The following is a 22,989-nucleotide window of genomic DNA, read 5'->3' on the forward strand; positions in this document are numbered from 1 at the left end:
AATTACATTTTTTTTATAATGACAAGTTGAGAAAAATTACATAAATTTAATGTTCAAAAAAAATTAAAAAAATTTTATGAATAAAATAAACTAAAATTATTTCAAAATTTGCAAAGCGTAATAAGAAAATTATTGTTGTTTAATATTTAATACAAATTTTTGTAGACGTTTTATTTCGTTATTTTATTCTTTTCTATTTTATGTTTATTGAAAATATTTTCAATAAAATTGTTTGAAAACAATTTTTTGTAAAAAAAAAAAAAAAAAAAAAAAAAAAAAAAAAAAAAAAAAAATAGAAATCGTGAGAAGTCAGCTAGCTACTTGTTAAAAATAATTAAGCGATTAACAGAAATGTTTTCTGAATTAAAACGTTTGTTACAGAGTATGAACTACACCTCCCTGCAATGTATATTACATTTTTAACAAAGCATTTCAATTACTGTTCTTAAACATTCAATAAAAAAATACTTTGAATATCAGAGAATCATCATACAATGGGATAACCATACAAACTTTCCATAAGAATAAAAAATAAAACTTTTATCTACATTTGGATAAAACTGATATTCTTTTTGAAACCAATTAATAAAATATTTGAAGACAAATATTACAAATATATTACTATGTATTTTACAACAATGTTTTTTTCCATAATTAAGCACTTGATGCTTTGGAAACAAAAAAAGAAAAGAAAATTGTTATATAATGAAATAAAATTAACAAGATAAATCAGATCTGATAATACAAAATTTAGTTCTACACATCATTTCTTCTTAACAAGGTGTGAACAAGGGTAATCTCCAGTAACAGGCCTTTACAAGAAAATAGTAGTTATTAAGAACTGAATGCTGCGTGTAAATAGTGTGCCATTAAATATAATGTGGCAACAAGCATCATTCACTGCACTCCTTACCAATTTCTTATTAATGATCTTTTTTTAGACCAAATTCTACAATCACCTTCAATAAATGCATCATTAAATCTAAAAGGTATATTTAATGCTTTAAATTCAGCTGGAAAAACTGTTATTTTTTTATTTTAAGCTCCTTTTTTAAGCCAAGGTAGTTCACTTATTAGGTAAACTAACTGAACTGATACACAGAAAATCATAGGCTCAACTACAAGCTCTCTGGTTTGGAAATTTTTATCAATGACAATTAACCTCTTTAACAACAAAGAACAAAAAGCTTTTATAGGGAGGGATAAACACTTACTTTAATAATGTTAATTAGCTGTACTACATAACATCCAATACGGAAAATGTTTTAATTAATTAACGACTTTTTCGAATAATTAACGACTTTTAATTAATTAACGAGTATAAAAGATGTTACTGTTGTTACAACGCGGAGTAAAAACATACGTAAATATGTTGGCCCCTGTATGGACACTAACAGTAACCGTTTTGGACATTTGTTCAGAAACTTTAACAAAAAAAATTTTTTTTTTTTTAATAAAAAAGTTATAAAGTTTTTTTGTAAACAAAAATTAAACATTTTTAGCGACATTTCGTTTGAAAAAAAACTTCATTTTACACTTTAGATCTGCTGTTTTAATATTTTATTCAACTGATTAACTCCGTCAGAATTTCATGTTGTGCAAAATAAATAAACTTAAATGGGAAAAAGTGAAACGGTCGAAGTTCAGCTTATAAATCTCTTAACCTTTCGTCTGTGCAGTAGGTATTATTTACTTATTCAGTCACTCACTACCAGAAAAGCAACAAACATGCGCGTAGAAGCTTACTAACACATATTCTTCCTCGGTCAGACGTCCGTATGATACGGTATTTTGATATAAGGCTAGCTACTTTATTCCTACTAATACTAGGGTTTAGGCAGAGATAACGCTATTTCCTTGAATCCTTTACAAAATATATCGAAACGACAGCAGCGAGTAGAGAAAAAATATGAATAAATTGGCTTCCTATCTGGCAACGAATAATGGTATCTTACAATAAGTGAACACGATTTTAATGGAATAAGTAGTCGGATAGAAAACGTAATAATATATACCATACATAAATATGTATAAAAGAAAACACAAATATATTTAAATGCAAGATTTTATATAAAATTATGAAAGTATAGGGAAAAGAAAAAAAAACATGATTTCCGATGGATAATCTAACCCGAAAAATTATACGGGCTTCACGTTAACACTAAACGAGTAAAGTTTAAATCAATTTTTTTAATATTATACAATTGTTCCAATGTTAATCACTGGAATACACGAACAGTCTGATATTACATCACGAAAATTATAATTTTTTAAATGTAAAAATCAATAATCAAATAGTATTGATAAATTCATAATTACACGTTTTTCTTCCACTTTTTCTACAACCAATTCTCAAAAATTCTCTATCGATTCAATAAAGTTACAGAACGACGTAAAAATCTATTTAATTATTTATGTCTGTTAATATTTTCGATATTATTTTTAATAACAAAAAATTACAAAATGTTTAACTTAATCTACCGTCCATTACTTCTTTTTCTATAGATAGTATTCAAGTGTCATCACGTGATCAACAAGAATAACCTGAAACTTTCCGATTTCATGAAAATCGGTGAAGTCAGTATATTACAGAGCCATAAACAGTTCTTTAAAATGAAATGTGACAAGACCAATTTGAGGAGATATTTCGAGTAGAATTACTTCTGGCTACTGATAATAGATCGACTGACTTTCAGCAACAGATAAGTTTTTTTTTGTGAAAAATTCTTCCTTCAAAATTGATAATATGCTACTTGAATTTTTGAAATTAAAAACTCAAAAATGTGAAGTGGTAAATGAATTTAGATGTGACGCCAGTTAACAATTATCCGTATAAATTAGAGCACACAAATTCAGCAGTCGGACTTCCCAAGTTTCAAAAACAAACCAACAGCAAGAGTACGAATAGGTTAAAGGTTAATAGAACAAACGAGTAATTTTAGGCAGATAAATAAATCTAATTACAGAACAGTTCAATACAATGGAAAAAAATTAATTTATTAAAAACATATGCAAATATGTTAAGAAAAGAAGTATTTGGACTGTAGCAATTTGTAAACTGGTAATGTGAAGCTTCAGAAAATAGAAACTGAAGATGAAAACTATGAAGGATAAACGGAAAAATAAGCGTATTAAATTAAATTGGACAAAAATAGGAAAATACTATAAAAAAAAAAAAAAAAAAAAAAAAAATATATATATATATATATATATATAAATAAAACCTGTTAACTAGCAGAAGTACTTAAATGAAAGAAGAATAAAGGTATGAAGGTGAAGTGTAAAAATAGATGACGTTCGGTTGACATTAGATGAAACCTGTTAACATGATACAACACCAATCATAATGATGAATACGGTATTAATAATGTACTAGTAGTATTACTACGCTCCTGCCATACTATAATTTATTTCATTTAAATTGATACCGATCTGCGTGAACTGTAAGTTACACTTGCACTAATAGCTTATCGTATCCTGCTGTTTTCTACTAAGAACTTATAGATGCCGCACTACTCTCAAAGATCTATTTATAATTTATTTTACGACAGATACATATACAATTCAGTGTCCGCAGGGATTTCATCGTATTTGTGCGTGCCTGTGCTATCCGGTCCGTAATTAACTGCTAATAATTAAACTATTTTTTAACCGACCATTTTTATCATTTATTACAGTGTTCATTAAGTTATTTCCAGAACTACCTGTTGGGATACAAATATTTTTTTTTTATCTGTATGCTTAAGTACAACAGATACTTCAACAAAATAAAATTAATCGATTTAAAGTTACAGGAATAGATAGATTGCAGTTATCACTTGATGTATGTACGTCCTACTTATCAACTAATAGTAAATAGTTTCATAGAGTAGTTATCTCTATGAAATTGTGAAGGATATACTTAGTGGAAACAGGAAGTTGAAGTATTCATCGACATCCCATATAACACATGAACAATGACTATATCGACGTTCATAAGATACGGGTTCCTATGCTTAACATATGTTTTAATTTTTAATTTAAACGGCTCATTTACACCATTCATAAATCGGATTTAATTTCAAATAACCACAAATAAAAATTTATTTCAGCGGAACATCGCAGTAGTTTATGACACCATAAAAAAAATTTATAATTATACACTTTTTGTTCAATACAACGCGATTACATTTATAATAGACAATAACAGTATATAGTATGCAAATGACTCAGTTTATATACGATACCTGTTAACATGATGCGGAAAGATTATAAGATTAGCATTTATATTGAATCATATTTTCTTAGAATCCTTACAATACAATATAAAAATAAAATCACAATTCTGTACAGTATTCCTTTAAAATCATGATTTAAATTTACTCTTATTCCGCCTTTCTACCGTAACATTAAATTTCTAAACAGAAGTTTGAGAAATACAATTTTTTAATACATTATTTCAGTTAAGTGTAGGTGAATTTATTTTAATAAATAAATTGTAATAATATTATGTAATGCTAGTTTTAAAGTTTTTATAATTTGTTTTGTGTCAGTCATTTGACTGGTTTGATGTACTTCTCCACAAGTTACTATTCTACCTTAATCTCAAAAAATTAAAATACAACACAATCCTACATCTTCATAACCCATTTTATAAATTTTAATATTTTTTCTTTCTTTATTGTTTTTACCGTATACTTCCTAATAAAAAAATACTCACTAACCCGCTTAACGAAACCACTGCATATGGCGCACAACCTTGTTTTAACTAGATACTGTTATAAACTTCTCTCTTTTTCAATTAGTATTCTATTCAAATCGCGTAATTTTCAACATCGGATAACAATAAATATTTTAAAAGTCCTTTCTCCTTTGGTTTTCCTTGTTACTCTATTGGCAGTTTTTGCTGCTTTAAAGCGCTACACACCGTACAAACATTTTAAGAATTTATTTTTAATTCGTTATGTTTTATACTAGTAGATTTCTTTTCTAATGAAAGTTTTCCCGGCTTTGTAGGTCACATTCGATATATTCTTTACTTCGTCCATTATTTGTAATTTTAATAAATTACAAAACTCTGCAACTTTTGCTATAATGTACGTTCAATTTTCTTAATGCTTACTTAATTCATCATTAATTGATTTCATATATTATTCAATTTTTTTAAAATGACAAAGCTTTAAGGGTTTCGAGTTCGATATTATTAAAGAGTAGGACGTTTTTAAACCTTACAATTAAGAAAGGAGAGGAAGGCAACAAATTGTTGATACATAAAAAATTATATGATGGGTTAATTTTGCAAAATGAATACAAAATGTTCAGTTATTCGTATTAAAAAATAATTATTTATATTTAACAAACTGGTTTACTCTAAAAGGTCTTCAGTTTAATTTACGGCTAAACTAAAAAACTTTAACAAAATCAAACCGGGTTTTATCGACAACTTTGACAGGGGAATGTCAATAACTTTTACATTAATCAAATAATGAATACAAAGGAGAAACATTGTTACGCAGTTTTGCGGAAGAAGACCGACCTTTCTTTATTTTGTTTCCTTTTGCCCCGTTCAAACACATACCTACACTTCAAGATCCTCAAACTAGGTAACGCTACTTGAATACGCCGAAAAATATTGCTAACAATAGATACCTCAGTTAAAAAGTCAACGTTCCAACTTGCAACATCATAACGAACCACGCTTCTACCTTGCCCAGCTCAAAATATTTCGATCTTAAATTGAGCGTAACTCAAGAATGACTCAACCAATCTTCAAAAAAATTTTACACACACAGCTTCAGATGCACTTACAGCATATCTAAATTTCAATGAAATTGATCTAGTAGTTTTGGAGATTTTCGAGCCAAAAACTTTATACATAGGTCTACATATATATATATATAAACAATATATATATATATATATAACTTAAATTTATATTTTAACCAAACTGTTTGCAAGGAACAAGCGAAGTTACTATACATGCTGGTAGACAAAGTGTTTTTATAAAATTGTTTTAACTAAGTGGAAACCTAGCTCCGCTATTGAAGATTATCATTACTACATGGAATTTTCCCATTTTTTCAAAATAAGTTTATGAAAAATTAAAGACCAATTTGCTACCAAGTACCATAGTAGTATTACACAATGCTACCTACAACAATGCTAATGATCCGTAAGCACCGAAACCAAACGTCACGGAAGAACATACATTAAATTGGCTAAATACCAAAATAATATTCAATCTTCTCATAATTCTACAACTATACTGGTTTACGAACAATTACCTAGAAACAGTTCTTATGTTATTTTAGTTGAGGTTAAAAATTGAACAACAGAATCGAATTTTTTTTATGAAGTTATTTACATCTTTAAAACAGTCTTACGATCTGAATTAGAGTAATTGAAAACATAAAATAAATCTGTATAAAATTGGAGATCGAAAAAAAAATGCGTTCTCAATCACGAGATTATAAGTAATTATATAACGTATTCATTCAGAACATAACTCTATGAATGCATGACTTTTTTATTTACGTGCTGAAATAGAAATAATACACAATATTAACTTATTTAAATTCACACTAAATAAATAACACATCAAAATATCATCATACACCGGAAAATTAATATATTATTTTTGGTTAGTAAACGACCAAAAACTATAATTAAACGATATACTTATTTATATATTTATTTATCACAGCATAAATTAACAAAGCAAAATAAAAAAATTCAACAAAAATATAATTCAGCTTCGTGCACAATATACAGCGCAGTCATCAAAACACATTCACTTACTAAGAATCTAAATCTATTGAGTTTTCCAACTTCTTGGATGAATTCCATACCGCTGACACACACGCACACATATTACAACATCTATGCTAAATTTAGTCACCACTACACTCTCAATTCAGTACATTCTTCACTTTCTGCAGTTCACTGTGTCATAAAATTAAGAATGAAATAACATTACATTTTGTTATGTGCGAGCCTTAAATAAAGTAAATTACACTGCAATATGTATTACTTAATTTAATAAACTACACAATTCAATTAAAAAATATTACATTTAACCTCATTTTACATAACTTCTTCAACTCTGACCTTAACAAATGAATGTTAATCATTATATAGTGGAAGCAATAATTAATTATCTTGTATGTGTATATATAAATATATTTAAACAACGAAAATCATATTGTCTAATAAATTAATATACACTTTACTATACCTCAAATTCTGGAATATTTCTGAAGAAATATTCTCCAGAAAAGCTAAAATTTAAGTGCACGTGACAGTATTTTTGTTAAAAATTTATTCTTTCCATATTAACTCATAACAGGTTTTACAATCCTAGTCCAGTCCAGACTCAAGGCTATCTATAATGATTGAAACAGTGCCTTTAACTGGACCCACTAAACAAAATATATCATTACGGTCTTGAAAATGGATCTTGTAAAAAATGAAATAAAATTAAAAACCAAGAGACCAGCTAATAATTTCCCAACCGAGAGAGTTAAGCGAGGTTCAAATTTATGGGCGATTAGAAACCGTAATATTTATTAAATTAAATAGGGTTTTGTTTTTGTAAAATCCTATATTTGCAATATAAATTAATAAACAGATATAAAATTAAAAACGAGCAAAAATTTTTTAAGAAATACTAGATAGAAATCAATTTTACTACCTGTTCGTACACCACAATCTCGAATTATAAACGATCATTAGTTAACTCTTTAGGGAATTTACTGAGGTGTTGCTTTACTTTGTCTGACCAGTCTTTCTTATGGCTGTAATGCACGTTAAAAACCCATTCACAAGAAGAAATACTCAGGGTTGCTTTCTGACAATAATGATGATCGTTATAAAACCACTGATTAACAGAAAAAGGTACCTTTTATACGGCAGAATATTGCATGAATTTTAAAAATTGCATTAACTTAAAAATTAAAAAGTTATATATGCTCTTAATGTAATAATACAATATTTGTTACAACAGCAGAGTAAAATTCATCTGCGGTGTCGTATACTTTCATAAAGAACAGCCGGTAACAAATTTTTTCCAAAAAAATATAATATCTTCTTACCCATTTTTTAAGATATAAAAACTTAAGCTTAATTTTTATTTCCTTGTACGAAGTAAAGTACTGTGATCGTGAAAAATTTCGGTTTTCAGATTTCAACGAAAATATCCATTTTGAATAGTTTTGGCGTGATGTCTGTACGCGTATACGTATGTGTATGTTATGTACGTATGTACCTCGCATAATTAAAAAACGATTAGCCGTAGGGTGCAAAAATTTTAGATTTAGGACTGTTAACATCTAGTTGTGCACCTCCTCTTTTGATTGCAATCGACAAGTGTCCAAAAAAATCCAAAACCCCAAAAAATTTGGATTTTTGACTTTTTCTTAACTGCTGTAACAACCCCTCATTGAGAGCTTTTCAACTATATATCATAAATGGTACTTATTCTCACTGGTTCCCGAGTTATAGCCAAATAAAATTTTAATTAATGAAATATTTGTATCTTAGAAGACAGATCGGTTCGAATCAGACTTCATCTACTTTTTTTTAAATCTAAATATATTGATTTATTAATAATTATTAACCTCTCATTGTAAACAAATTTACGATTAATAATTCAATAACAAACAAAAAAAAAAAATATATATATATATATATATGAAAAAATATCATAAGTTTTTAATGAAATAAAATTTTATGTACTTTTCATTTTAAAAAGATGTGTAAATGTAATTTAATAGGCGTACAAAAACGTCAAATGTCAAAATCAGATTTTTTTAATACTTATAAAGCAAGACCGGTCTATCCGATAAAAATTTCTGATAAATCGGTTTTAAAAGAAGTCTGAAAAAACCTAGCACCCATAATTCTGACGTAAAATAAGTTAATCGCTAAAGCGTTATTTGAGAAAAAGCATTAAATTCACACAGGCAAGAGACTAATAAAAAACTAATTACCTCTGAGGTTTGCAGGGCCAATCGGCCTAAGAGCTCAATAATTTCCGGGTTGAATTTTATTCCTAGACCGTCCCTGTAAATTAAAACGTACCATAAAAATTACTAAAAAATTGTCCCTAAACTTTTCTCAAAAATATTAGAGTTAAGGTTATTTTTCCAGTTACTGAAAATAAGAAATATTCAGAATAAGATGCCTACAGGATATAACAACACCCCGAGAAAAGTGATGTAATTGAAATAATAGTAAGCAGGTTAAAGGATTTGTAACTGATATTGTAATTACCATTCAAAACGTAAGCGAAAATCAAGAAAACGTATCACGAATAACCGATTAAAAAACAGAACCGACCTATGTGAAATCAAAAACCGCATTTTAAATCTTCAAGGTCTAATAAGGTCACGAGTAACTAATCCGGAAAGTGCAGAAATTAATTTAATCGAAAAAAAATATGTGTTTTAATTAAAAACACATATATATACAATTACAATTTAAAATTATATCCCAAGACTACAAATCGAAAGCCCAGTTTCTAGAGTTACGTTATAAGGACGCAATTGGCGATAATTTCAATTTCTTAAAAATAAAGTGAATAGTTTACATAGACATTTTTTTTTTGTCTTAGTCATTTGACTGGTTTGAATCCTCCAAGATTCCCTATCTAGTACTAGTCGTTTCATTTCGTATATCCCTAACATCCTACATCCTGAACAATTTGTTTTACATATTCCAAACGTTGCCTGCCTGCACAATTTTTTCCTTCTACCTGTCCCTCCAATATTATAAAGACATTATGAAAACTAATGAAAAACAGAGGATCCCACTCACAAACAGAAAAACAAACGCGATTTATTAATGTTCAACTTCTGAATTCTGGTTGGAGGGCACCCTCCCACATCTTATCGTTCGTTGGACCAAATATTGCCTAAGTTGTATCAAACTTGATAATATATTGAAGATGACGATAAATAAATTCACAATCTTATTACGATATTCTGCAAAGAATAAAATATTCTACAATTAAAGGGGAAAAAGATGTAGAGTACAAAAATATGTTGAGGTTGAAATATTATTAAATAGAAAGAGATGGAGAATAGTATCAAACCAGTCAACTGAAAGTCTCCTAAAAAAAAAACATACATTACATTTTAAAATATTAGTTTTCAATAAATATAAAAACTACGTCGCCCGTCACACTATAATATTTATTTATCTATTTTGTAAAAAAAAAAGTTATTTTATATTTAATTTAAACACAAATAATTTAAATTAATCATCTGAATCCGAACAATATTTTTTCCTGGAATTTAACTGGCACCGGTGTATCCTAAAAACTAAGATTCTTAGAATAAAGATAACTAATTTAATCTATCTGTGTGTGTGTGTGTGTGCGTGTAACTAAATTTGGCTCCACGATAGCGAGAAAACAAATACTCATTCCTATAAAGTCTGGAATATAACTTGAAAGCCAATGAGCTTATTTTATATACATATATATATTTAAAATATACAAGAAAACAACAATAAAATTATAAATTTCATTATTAAAGAAGACCTATCATGTTTCCCATTACAAATAAAATCAAATTCTTATAAATACAATCTGTACCTATAAAGCAATTTTGTCCTGACTGACTGATTAACGAACGCCCAGCAAAAACTACAGAAGATAAATTGATGAAAATTTGTATACACGTTCTTTTTACGGTGTAAGTTAAGAAGTTTTTGAAATACCGAGTTAGAAGGGATTCTGGGGTAACAATGAAATTAGCTATATATATTTTTTTTTTAATTTCGGCAGTAAATGAAAATATCAACTTGATTTTTTTGTGTGTGTATCTTCATTTTAATAACTAGACTTAAATCTAGACTTTTTGAAATTCCAAGTTTAAAGGGTTAAAATTAATTTTGAATTTTTTGAAACAAGACTAATTATTATTTTTTTTTTTTAATTTTTCATTAACAAATAAAGATATCAACTTGATTTTTGATGTGTGTAATTTTCATGTAAATATCTAAAAACCAATTTCTAAATGTTTCGAAATTCGAATTTGATAGAGTGAAGAAAGATAAAAAAAATTTGAAGGAATGCCAATTTTTCCCATTTCCAACTATACTAAACGAAATATTTTTCGGAAACGGAGTATTTCCGAGTCTAGTGGACTCGGAAATACTCTTTAAATAAATATCTAAAATCCATTTTCGGTGTTTTTTGAATTTCTATTTTTTAAGGAATGCAACGGTGTACAGCGCAGCGGCTAAACCAACACAGCTACTGCCTCTGTTACGGGACTGGCTGTACCTTTCTCCGGTTACTTGACTAAAAAACAAAAATAATTAAAATCCTTTTTTTTAAATGAGAAACAAAGTACGGTGGTCACCTGCTAGTGGTGTTTGTCGAGTAACGGTAAGAACCGGGCAAAATACATTTTTACCCCTTTCGAAGTACGGGTAACCAGTTACAACAAATATTTTTAAGATGGAGGCCGATTGTTTTGAAACCCACCTTCTTAGATCACTCAAAGTTTCGGGTTCTGTACTGACCAAACATTTGCTCTGAAGAAAACAATACACTGATATTTTTACTTCCTTGTACGAAGTTAAGTTGTGACCGCGAAAAATTTCGGTTCCCAGATTCCAATGGAAATATCCATTTTTACCATCTCTGAATTCATTTCGACTAGTTTCGACGTGACGTCTGTACGTACGTATGTATCTCGCGTAACTCAAAAACGATTAGCCGTAGAATGTTGAAATTTTGGAACATCTTCTTTTGTAACATCTAGCTGTGCACCTCCCCTTTTGATTGCAATCTACTGAACCTAAAGTGTCCATAAAATGCCATAAATTTTGAACTTTTTCTTAACTGCAGTTATAAGCTTACACTGAGATCTTTTCAACGATATCATAAAAGGTACTTATTTTCATTGGTTTCAGAGTTAGAGCTAAATTAAATAAAAATTTGGGTCTTAGGGGAAGGCACATCGGTTCGAATCAGACTTCATCTCCTTTTTTAACTTTTTTTTTTAAATTTAAGTATACTGATTTATTAATAATTATTAACCTCGCATTGTAAAAAGGTTTTCGATGAATAATAAGTCAATAAAAAATATAGCAGAAGTTTTTAATAAAATAAAACTTCATGTACTTTTCATTTTAAAAAGATGTATAAATGTAATTTAATAAGGGTACAAGGAAGTCATGTGTTGTCCACATCAGATTTTTTATAAATTGAATTGGCTTTGATTTTTATTTCACTTTTTTTTAACCTCCCGGGCCACGTAGGTATTACTTCAGAGAATGAGATGAATGACAATTTTTGTAGCGTATGAAAATGCCATGCCTGACCGAGATTCGAAATCGGGACCTCCGGATGAAAGGCCGAGACGCTATCACTCGCACCACAAAGGCCGGCTTTTAATTTTTTTTATCATTATTATTCTCACGAGCATGAGTTTAATGAACACAGTAGAGTCCAGGGGGCAGGGCGCACTGGCTAGACAGGAAGGTTGAGGGAAGCGAGCCATGACCGGCTAAATATCCCCGGACCGCGACGGGAAATGCTAGTAAACATATAGCATAGTCGAAGCCGCAAGCGGGATGATATATATATATCAACCCTACTGATTATATATATATATATAAATATATAATCCTACGAATTTTACTGAAAATCTTAAATATCCTTATACGTATTTAAAATACTTAGTATTTTTTAATAATTACTCTGATTACGGATATCGCGAGCGAAGCCGCGACGGGAAACGCTACTTATAATTAAAATTCTTTAATTGCAAAAAATTATATGTTCTGAACGTTTTATTAGTAAACAATTTTTCCTCAAATATTTACTGTAATATAATGTTAGTAAAATTCGATAAATTAAAGAATATACAGTGATTTTAATTAAATAATAGTTGCTAATTGGCTTATAGTGTCTTAAATTTAATAACATATATCGGCGATTAAAAATACTATGAGTCAATCGTTTAAAAATCTTTTTTTTTCTTTTTTTATCAAATGACGCAAATAAATAATTACCTACACAAAACTCCAGCAATTATTTAATTAAAAGAAAAATATTCATGACATAAAGCGCTAATACATTGATACCAATCAATATCATTTTCTGCTTCATGCAACTGTACACGGGTTGATTATATAAGCAGTGAACCTTGTAGGATATGATGATGCAAACAAACGACAGTGAAGAATTTAAGGATACGTGATAGAGATACAAGCGTGGTCTCATGCGTCTGCAAATGCTACAGAGTACATTTTTTAAATTAATTACGAACAACGGTTTATTACCTTCCTTGTTATCGATATACAAAAGTAATGTAATTCTGTTATTTAAATAAATGACTCATGTTAGTTATAATTCAAAATATTAAAAGTATGGTCTAAAAATAAAACTAATAACAAAAACAAAATTTTAAAATTGAGAAAAATAAATTCCCAAATAAAATTTCAAATATTTAAAACTACAATAACTATATGAAGAAAAGGTTACCTGTTTTTGTTTTCAAATATGATCAATTAAAAGAAGTGAATTGAATATAATAAAAAATAAACTTAATATACGAAGCGGCAAGTCAAATATGAAACGACCGCGACTAGTCTAAAGATAATACTAGCAGAACAAGCCAGCTACTCGACGCCTACAATCTGTGACTAACCAAACACATCATCACCACTCCCCACTACCATTAAACCATTACGTCAACTGTAAGATATGAAATATTTCTTTAGGCTAATAATAATAATGTTATTAATATTCAAACAATAATTAATCAGAATATTCTAAGGTATTTTTCTCTTCTTTCACGAACAAATGAGATAAAAAAACAACTATACATAAACAATTAAAGATCGACAGAAAGTTTGTCTATAATCGTAATCGGAACACATCTCCGGAAAAAATCTAAGAAAATAATACGATGCAACGAAGTTTCTATCAAGGTTAGAGTGACCTCATTCCGAAAGTTTCGTAAAGGTTGGGTAGGTCGTCATTCTAATCCGATCGAATGTGAAAAGTGACAGTCAAACTAACCCATAGATATTTCATAACATTTAGACAAGAATTTCAAAAATATTCTTCAACTTTGTTAATTTATTTAAATTCCACCTGCTACTAATAAAAGCTGGCAGTAAATTCAAACGAAAACACACACTGGTAGGTGTGTGTTTTCTCGAATCAAAAGCCAAGAAAACAATTTCAGCACAAATAAATCAAAGAGCAAAAACATACTCTAAATCTGTAAACCGTTCGGTACACTTAAGATACCTTCTTAAAATAAAAGTAATCATAGAAACATAATTTTGATGGATACTACTCGTAGAAATAATCGCTTCAGGGAAGGCTGAAGCGATTATTTCTACGAGTAGTATCAGTCACAGCTAAGTTATCAGTCACAGGTAGAAGGAAGACTATGGATTCATTCTGTACGTCGTCCATTTTTTGCCGGAAAGGCAAAACATTAACCGCTACGCTATGAATACTATGAACCGGTAGGAATACTTCCTACCTCATACGGGTGGGTTAAAACTAAAATATTAACCCAGATTTATTTAAAATTTTATAAGATCTATTCATGTCGATCGTACATGAATCCAAAATATTTTTGGATGGATAAACTTTCAAACTGCAATCCACATGAAATAATCGGTTATGTACGTTGTAAATGCGCGACATACAGAAAATACATATCTACTACAATAAATTTTAAGAATTTAATTTAAGATGGAGTAAATTTATCATTCTTATTAAGTAATTTATTTAGAAATGAAAAAGGTATAATACCTTTTTTAACCTAGAAATATACTGTGAAGATCTGTAAATTCCAGCTATTTTAAAAGAAGAAAAAAATTTAATTTACCATATAAACTTTCTTTATATATTTTAATAATAATTACAAAGTACAAAATGAAACAGGACTTTCTGACACTGACACTGGTTAACAGGATATTGCGGCGAACCACAACATCGGAGCCGATAAGACAGATAAATAAATATCACAACCGTTACAATCAAAAAATAAATACGATTACGTTGTTGGATCATCGGCAAATAAAAATAACTCGCGTAAATAATTACAGTACGATTTATTTACAGAAAATAAATAATTCATCTACAATAGCAAACATAATTGTTTTAATCTTTGACGGAGATTAATAGTCTACAATTAAATCAATTAAATACCTATTACCTTTATTAAAACCGGTATTCTCTCGTGAATTTAAAATATAAGAATGACGTTCACAAGAAAGAAGCTATTAAAAAATACCTTTCGGCACGGCGGAAGTAGATTTCACCGGTGCTAAGTAGGCGATTAAAAAGATTTCCACCTTAAAGTTAAGAAAAATTTCAAATTTACTCCACACGACAATGGTTACATGTGTAAAAAAATTTCACATGTTTAACATACGACAAGCCCCATCTAACAATTCCAATAACATTTTGGTCATCCCTTGTCGTAAAGGTTGGTCATATCAAAACTTGTTTCAAACAAACGTTTTAGGTAATGCTTAGAGGACTAACGACCACTTTAAATCGATTCGATATTATGCCTTTTAAGGAGGGTATGAATTTTTTTTGTCTTCAACCCCATTTTTTCCACATCCTGAACCAATGATTGGTGATATCAAAAAACTTTACTCAGATAGGCCCTTATCCAAAGAATAGTATGAACTTTAAATGGATTCGATATTTTACTTGATAAGAAAGTAATAGCGATATTTTTTCGAAAGAGCCCCTCAATTTCCAACTCCATGGTTCGATTTTGCCCTTATAAATGTATATACTATTTATAAACTTTTGAACTGACAGTGGTTTTGGGCTCAGGGAATGTGAAACGCGAAGATATGTCGAAACTTTCCGGAAGTCGAATCATGGTATCCATTACAATAGGTTTCTTATGAAATCTACCTAAAACACCCATTACAACGGGACGCATTATTGTGAAAAAAATTTAAATGTTATTAAATTTAAAAAATGTTATTAAATCCACACCGGTGTTCTACTCGTATATCAAACCCTCTACGTCACACTACACATCTTCAGTCTAAAATTCTGAAAAATTTCCAATCCCTTCCTTTTAGAGTTCAGCAATCACTGTATTTGGTTACCGATGTAACCACTATTATAATTATACAACCACTGGCACCATACTGGTTCGTTAAGATAAATCGATAAAAATCTTTCAGCAGAAACCTCCGCTGCTACTGGTCAGTAGATGTAAAATTTACCATGATAATTAAAACTTTTAGGAAGCGTTAATTCATTTCTAAACACCTATAGGATTGTAGCTTTCTTTTTTAAATATTTTCTATTTACATAACTAAAGCATGACAGCGGTTTGGTGAATTTTTCTTTCTTAGATATTTGTACTGAACAGTTACACCGATATTTCCTAAATATTTATCAAACGATATATCGTCGCTGGTAGGTGAAACCTCTTACGTGTTAAAAAACATTTACAGAAGTAAAAAAAAAAACCATAATGTTAATAATGTAACTCAATATACAATGCTTGTAAGTGTGCTTTTTGTGGAGCTGTAAACATTTTACATCTTGAATTACGTTTCTGACTATTATGAACTTCTCAAAATTATAAATCCGCAAATTAATTTTTTTGTCACATAGAAGTTTCTGTGTGTATCCTGAATGTGGTATAGGAGATAGTATTTATTAAGATACGATTGATATCTGAATACAAATTACTATTTTCAATTTATTTAAAATAAACCAGAAACACACTAATAAACATTAAAAAAGATAAAAAAAAAAAGATTTAAATACGTTATATAAATCATGTGGAACAGATAAGTATGCTGCTTCATACATAGAAAGGGAACTGGCCCAGCATTTATCTAGATCATTGATTCGCAAATTTTTTCGCACTGCCAATAATGAGAATCAACAATTTTCTAGCGTCCCTAAATTTTTTAAACTTACAATCTGTTAAAAATAATAATTGCAATTGCTGTTTTTAAGATGAGTTCTTAAAAACAGCAAGAAATAGGATATGCCATGTTTAATGGCATTATCCTATTTCTGAGTTGAAACTTATATTTTAAATGAAAGCAATTAAAACGCATATTTAATCATATTTGCAAGTATTTTTATTAAAACTGCTTTCAAAAAAATTAAAATTGTATCTATATAGTTATATAACAATAATAGTGATAGCATATTCAGTATAACAGTACAATAATTAAAACAAAGCTTTCAATTGAAAAATTACACTTACACTAATGTGAGGGACGTATTACACTTACATAGAAAGATGTAGGCTTAGAGTCTAAGCCTCTTGGTTGCAAAGTTAAAGTAGTTTGAATAAATCATTTTTATCATAAAATATAGGTGTCCCTTTAATTTTTTGCACTAGTGTATTAGGTATTTAATTTTAGATTGAAATATCACGTAAACATAATTTTTGCCATTTTTTTAATCAGCCATCGCCTTCCTAGACCGTCTGAACGCCCCCAAATTTCTGTGGACCTACTACCGCCCCCTGAGCCCTCCAGCGCCCACAAGGGTCACTTTGAAAATAAATGATCTAAATAAATCGAAAGTCCGTGGTAAATCCTTGATCACAGCAGCATCACACAATACACAAGTAATTACAAGATAAAAATTAGATGTAAATTATGCTTTTAATATTACATAATTTTATAGAAGTTTGCCAATTTTCGTTTTCTCCAATAAGAAAAATATTTCGTTTCCTAGTAATAAATACAAAGTACAGTATTTGCAAATACTTCTTATTTATTTCTTTTCTAGGTGTAAATAAATACGTATTTATTTATTTTTTAATTTAAAGCAGATATTTCATTACATAAGTTCGAAGCTAACGGATAGAAGGAACACGGTGAAGAAATATTTTTAGCGAATGAAAAATATCAAGCACGACCGGGATTAAACTCGAGATTTTTCAAGATGTAAGGTTGAGACTTTTCCGAGATCGGCATTTAATTAGCCTGTTAATCCTGGATCTTTAATTTTACGAGTATATTATCGAATATTCTATAAAATTATTTATGAGTTTTTTCAATAGAACGTTTAATTTTAATCTTATACCAAAATTTGGGGAAAATTCCTATATCTGAGATACAAATTTCTACGAAAAACACAGGCAAACAAAGCATTTTCCCACGTACAAACCTTTTTCCCATAATCCCTTTTAAAATTAAAGTGATCGTAAAGTAAAACCCTTTTTCTTCATGTAAGTACAGGCGGCGCAACCAATCTTGATGCTTGGTGTTACGGCAGCAACAGCCGCACTTTGAATCATTTTACTATTCTTACAGCATAATATTTACTTCATTACGTAACAGCGAATGGGCCTTCGTAAGATGTATGTAGTGTTAATTAATATTGGATCGCAGAACACATTTTTTTTTTAAATTTTAATCACCTCAATGTATAGCTAATATTTTTAACATTTTTAAATTTAATTTGATTTAACTAATTAATATATATATATATATATATATATATATATATATATATATATATATATACACGCACATACAGGTGACCAAATTGCACAGTACCTATTGAAAGATGATTCTGTAGCCAAAAATTAAAAAAAAGTTCATATAAACATAGATCAAAAAACGGTTCGTTAGCGAGTTTCTATTTGCGAAACATTTAGCCCTGCTTTCTGCTCCCTTTGTGAAATTAAACCATACTAAAATTCTTAGAATATAAATCCAGGGGTAAATTTGATGCTTCCTTAGGGTTTTTGAACTAAGAGATTTAAAAAAGGTGTTTCCAGAGCTATCTCACTTAGGTTAAAAAAAAAAAAAAAAAAAAAGGTAAAACAGAAAAGGTTTTGTCGGAAAATACATCTTTTTTTACTGGTAAACTAACAAAAGCAACAAACACAAACCCGTAAACAGCTAAAAATTTCTAGTTACGTCTGTAAAGAATTTTATTCTTGAGAAAATTGATGTAAATAACGTCCATTAAACACAAAACACACGAACTGGATCGGAAAAGTGATAACACTGTTTCTTGGAATGATTCTATGAAAGGTGACTCATTTCCTGAGTATAATACTTGGCTTGTCCGTATTTATTTTTACAATAAATAAATTCAAGATAGATTATAAACTATGTTTAAGGATGTCAGACGATTATAACGTTACTTAATTTATGATTTAGAGTTTGTAAATCTCTACGGACGTAATTATCATACTTGTTGATAATAAGCCTACATTTCTACAACATTAAAAATATATTATAATTTTTTTTAGGGTAAAATACTTTATTAAAATTAAAATACTTTAAATTAAATACTTTAGTAAAATACTTTATGGTAAAATCATTTATTAAGTACAGTAAAATCTCCTTATTTGCGGGGGGAGGGGTTAGAGATAGTAAAAATGCCCCGAATATAGAACGGAACTAATACTAAGAATGGTTAGGTTCTATGTAAAATGAAAAAAAATCATACGTAAATACGCATGATTTTAAAATAAAATCGCTATTAAATACAGACGGCAACATTAATTATAAGCACTGGTTTAGTACAGTACATAGGTAATAACATAAAAAATATTTAACAAAATACAGTATTATATTTCCTAATTTACTCGTAAACACTTACCGAACTGTTGGATTTAAAAACTCACTACAGTATGCACAGTATCTACTGTATTAGAAAACGTTATTACATGTTCAAATGGTACTCGGTAATCGCCTTAAATGTCAAGAAAACAGTACTACGTACACTAAAACTAAAATTACTGTAAAGGAAATTTACAAAACTAACCTACAGTATTTTGGATTGAGTCTACAAAAAATTGTAATTTTTACTCGTCTCGGTCTTGTTTTTAAATCCGTGTGAAGTTCTGTGTATTCTTGCATGATATCTTCAATTTTGCGCTTAAAAGATTAAGCTTCTATTCAAAGATGGATCAGCATGTACAAAAAAGAATGGATAAGGTCACGGAATAGTTTAATGCCTTCGATAAGCGTTTTGACATTGAACTGCTTTCCAGGGATCGTATCTTCTACTTCTTCATTAAAAATTTGCGCCATTAAAAATTTTAATATTTTTATTTTTTAATATCACTACATAATGTAATGTAAGCGAATATTTAGAATTTTTGCCGTGAATATACGAGGGTAAGTCAAAAAGTAAAGGGAAATGTTGATTTCCTTCCCAATCACATGTATGGCAGCAATGATTGTTCTAATATAACCCATAACCTCTATCAGCTGTTTATTGAATGTACTGTTTCACTGTTAGCTATTTCTGATTGGGTTTACAAGTCTGTTTAAAATGAGTGCTCGTTTGTCTGGTTACACCAAGGAAGAAATGTGAGCAGTGATACGTTTCCTCAGTTCAGAAAGAGTGAAGCCAGCAGAGATTATTCGTCGAATCCAGCAGCAATATGGGAAGAGTTGTTTGAGTGGAAGCAAAATCTACGAATGAATTTATCGTTTAAAAATAGTAGGATTTCTCTCTGTGATGAACAGCGGAAGGGAGGCCTTCCATTTCAAAGACTAACGACAATATTGAAGCGGTTAAACAAATGATTCTCAGTAAAAATCGTCGAATTACAGTTGATGACATTGCAAGTGAGTTGAATATAAGCCGTGGCTCAGCATTTTCAATCATCCATGACTCTTAAAACTTTCGAAAAGTCGTGTCGCTGGGTTCCATGTCAATTGACAAATCCACAAAGAGAATCGTTTGAAAATTTCCTGGAAGCTTTTGAAACGTTACGAAGATGAAGGAGACTCATTTCTTAGGTGAATAATAACCGTTGATGAGACACTGATCCATTACTTTGAACCCGACAGTAAGCGACAAAATTTAGTAAGGAAACATCTTTCCGCAACCAAAAAGTTCAAAACTCTGATGTCTGCAGGAAAGGTGATGATGATATTCTGGAATATGGCAGATTCACTTTTGGTTTGCTTCACACCTAAAGGTTAATCAGTAAACACAGACAACTACTGGGAGATACACCGTTTACTGAAGAAAAAATCCAAGTCCAAAAGACGTGGTAAACTTTCTAAAGGCGTGGTTTTGCTTCAGAATAACGGTCCACTTAATATGGCCAAAAAAATAGTCATTTGCCTTCAAGATCTCGGTTTTCAGCTGCTGGACCACCCTTCATACAGTCCGGACCTGACTACAAGCAATTTTCATCTTTTTAGCCCACTAAAAGAAGAGTTGCGAGGAAATCATTATCGATCTGATGAGGAGGAAATAGAAGCGGTGAAAAATTTTCTGTTCACCAGACCGAAAACTTTCTTCCAGGAAGGAATTCAAAAGCTCGTTAAAAAATTGACTAAGTGCATAGTAGTAGGAGAGGATTATGTTGGAAAATAATGCACGTATCTCTTATGTAAATACAAATAAACATATTGATTTTTTGAATTTCACTTTACTTTTTGACTTGGCCTCGTAGAAAAGAAATCACAAAATGCTGCACCGCGAATAAGGAGATTTCACTGTAATATAAACAGCAGAATCAGAGAATATTTAAAAATAATTATAATTGCCATCCAGTAACACAAAAAATAAGTTCTATTTACAAGAAAACAATTAGCTACTGCGCGTGAAAACTAAATTGCATGTTTTCTGTTTGGAAAAGCACCGTACTATGCATCGTAGTCCAAGTTTCACGATTCATTGCGGCATCTATTAGTTACCGGCAAATGTAAAATCATAAGTATATAAAATAGATACAAACGGGTATATTTGTACTAACAATAAAAAAACCACCTAGAAATATGTTTTAGTATATATACCTGTTTTAGGATCAGGTATAGTTAATATAATAATATTAACTTAATTTTATTCATGTCAAATAAATTCATTTGTAACTTGCAGGTATTACGTTATGTAGAAGTAGCAGTAATAATAAAATAATGATTATGATGTTGTCAACAACAACATCTAGTAAAATAACTGTCCTTGGCCATAAATAAAACAAAACCGAATGAACGTTTTACGTTAATTAAGTTCACTATACCAGAACAAATTGTTTTATCAGTGCCGTAGGATACAACAGCTGTTCCTAACATCCTACCAGTAATATTAAATTCTTTATTTTAATGTATCTAGCCAGTTCTATTACATTATAACATAATAACGTTCAACATTTTATTATTATTATTATTATTACTGTTATAACTAATCAATGCAATACAACAAAAAAAATAATAATAAATATGGCATAACATTTTTAAATTTCATTCGAATGGGTTTTTTAAATTTTTTGAGATATGATTTTTAGGGTAATAAATAATGAATAGGAAAGCGATGTTTGAATGATAATTTTTACTTTTCCGGTTTTAATTCTAAAGCGAAATTATAAGGAAAAATGTAGCCGATCAGCCAAAATGTTGAGTATCGAAGTTTTTGCAAAGTCGACGTTTCAAGATCCCTTTCGTCCAAAAAAAAAGCAAAACTAATTATACGAAATTTCTTGAAGATGTATGTATGTGTTGGCCTGATTTTACTTAATAAAGGCCAACAAAATACAAATAATTTCATCATGGATTTATTGATCTCCAGACGTTTTGAACATAAATTCTTTGAAAACTGCTCAAAAAATGTCTATATATTGGGCATTGATGGAATTAACCTTTAAATAAAATTTAAAAAAGGGGAGGGGTAGTTTACGCCATTTTTATTTTTTTCTTACTGTTTGTACAGTGGTCGCAGAAAATTGAGCTTTAGTATGATGAAATTACTTATACTTTAAAGTTTTAAGTCAATCAGATTTAGGGTTGAGAATATTAAATATTATTTCTAAATAAATTTTGCCACATTCTCGAAAATCTGTTAGTAAGTTTAAATTTGACTAGATATATATATCCCAATTTTGGCCTGGTTGTTTTTCGGAAAAGGAGTATCACGGTAATTATTTTTTTTTTTTGCCTTTAAAAAATTGTACTGTTGAGTCAATTTGATGAAGTAAATAATTACTGCAATAAACTTTTTGGGTTAAAAAACAAGAATGGGGCCCGTACTTAAAATATAAATATTTTAACTTT

At 29.4% G+C, this 22,989-nt stretch overlaps 1 protein-coding gene across 7 annotated transcripts in view; it reads right to left on the reverse strand.

Moving 5' to 3' along the window:
• The window catches only part of capt (adenylyl cyclase-associated protein 1), a 153,655-nt gene that overhangs the window by 55,541 nt on the left and 75,125 nt on the right, over positions 1-22,989 (reverse strand). Inside the window, exons 1-2 of one of the 7 annotated variants that reach the window (XM_075379924.1) lie at positions 13,478-13,627; positions 8,967-9,039 (exon numbers count right to left, since the gene is read on the reverse strand). The exons of 2 other annotated variants lie outside the window; for them this stretch is intronic. The gene's annotated coding sequence lies outside the window, so the exon portion shown is untranslated. 4 more of the 7 variants (XM_075379934.1, XM_075379951.1, XM_075379973.1 and 1 more) reach the window with 4 other exon arrangements.

The sequence above is a fragment of the Lycorma delicatula genome, chromosome 1, assembly GCF_047948215.1.
Source record: "Lycorma delicatula isolate Av1 chromosome 1, ASM4794821v1, whole genome shotgun sequence".
NCBI classification, from domain to species: domain Eukaryota; kingdom Metazoa; phylum Arthropoda; class Insecta; order Hemiptera; family Fulgoridae; genus Lycorma; species Lycorma delicatula.